This window comes from Sapajus apella, unplaced genomic scaffold (assembly GCF_009761245.1).
Source record: "Sapajus apella isolate SASKATOON/1434 unplaced genomic scaffold, GSC_monkey_1.0 scaffold5, whole genome shotgun sequence".
Classification (NCBI taxonomy): Eukaryota; Metazoa; Chordata; class Mammalia; order Primates; family Cebidae; genus Sapajus; species Sapajus apella.
In genome coordinates this window covers 38,622,419-38,624,218 of record NW_022436945.1, presented here as the reverse complement: position 1 = coordinate 38,624,218, position 1,800 = coordinate 38,622,419, and positions in this window count along the sequence as shown.

Sequence of the window (1,800 nt, the reverse complement as noted above, 5' to 3'; positions counted from 1 at the left end):
TGAAGATGATGAAGTCTTCCCACATATGAGGCTCAAACAACTAGTTTATTTTAATGCTTTCAAGTTTTTTCTTGGAATGTGACACATGGTTTAAAAGTTAATTTTTAGCGCGCTCTCTCTGTCTCAGAAATCAAATAGAAGTTTTATAAAATAATACTTACCCTTTGTAAATGTGACATGTTCTTATATTTCCTATTCTGTTCTTTTACTTGAAAAAAAGGCTGACTGATTATCTTTCCATCTTAAATATTTTCTGGCCTTGACTAATGAAAAGAAACAGAACTAATGATCAAGTCAATAAGCGCCCTGCATGTGCAGATGTGTTCCCTAATTCTATTTCTCACTGCAAAGAACCAGTGAGGAAGGAGACCCTTAATCTCCCTTAAGCATCTAAGACCACCTCTCCCTTAACTCCCACATTGCATTTCAATAGGAGAAGCAGAGGCTGGCAGACCAGCAGCCACATTTAATCGCCCTACTATAGATCACAGGCATTGTATGGAGGAATCTTTCTGGAGGGCATGATTTTTACTTAAAAACGATCAAAACTATACGCCATGCCCACTCCATGGCCCAAGATCCTTTCACATGCAATTTCTAGAGTTGTAAGCCTTTAAAAAGGCAGGGACTTTCTCTGTGAAAGTCTTGGCTATTGGCCAGCTATGCCACCTTGCCCCCAGCCGAATAAATCACTCCTTCCTTCCCAAGTTCGGTGTTCAAGAGGTCTGTTCCCGGCCTTTTCCTGTTTCATCAAGGCTTTTGGAAATGTAAAAAACAGCCCCCAAACATATTATCCTACCAGATAGGAAAGAAAGTTATCAAAGACCACTGGAGTCATGTCACAATGATCCAGGAGCCAACGTAAACAGATTTCCACACACCAAACATAGGACAACTTAAGCAGCAGTTAAAGATAGCTGCAGTGGATTAAGATACATGAAATATAAAATCTATGAGTTTATAACAATACAAAACAAAACCCCTAATCGATTATCTTTGGAGGATACTAGGGAACCAACTCATTATTCTAAAAACTGGTAAATAAAGGGAAACAGTCAAGCACCTGTCCATGAAAAGAATCAAACTCTGTAAAATATTTGAAGAGATTTATTCCGAGCCAAATATGAGTGACCAAGGCCTGTGACACAGCCCTCAGAAGGTCCTGAGAACATGTGCCCAAGGTGGTCAGAGTACAGCTTGGCTTTATATATTTTAGGGAGGCATGAGATATCAATCAAATACATTTAAGAAATACATTGTTTTGGCTCACAACGTTGTGACAACTCAAAGGAGCGGGGCGAGCTTCCAGGCAATAGGTAAATTTAAACATTTGCTGGTTGACAATTGGTTGAATTTATCTAAAGACTTGGGATCTTAGAAGGGAAATGTTCAGGTTAAGATAAAAAACTTTGGAGACCAAGGTTCTTTTGAAGTCTTATAGTGGCTGCCCCTAGAGACAATAGATGGCAAATGCTTCCTAATCAGATCTTTAGAAGGTGCTAGACTTTTAGTTAATCTTTTTAGGATTGGGAGGCCTGAAAAAAAAAATCTAGCTATGTTAATAGAGATTCTTTACAGATGTAGATTTTCCCCCACAAAGGACAGCTTTGCAGGGCCATTTCAAGATATGGCAAAGAAACATGTTTTGGAGTAAAATAATTCTCTTCCTTGCCTCGTAATGTTATGCCAGAGTCAGACTGGAAACTAAGCCATGACATACAGGGTTACATAAAACCCATCTAATGAGAATTTATGGATTGTAGGATATGACTCCCCAGACCCCTTAGATAGGAATTGGGC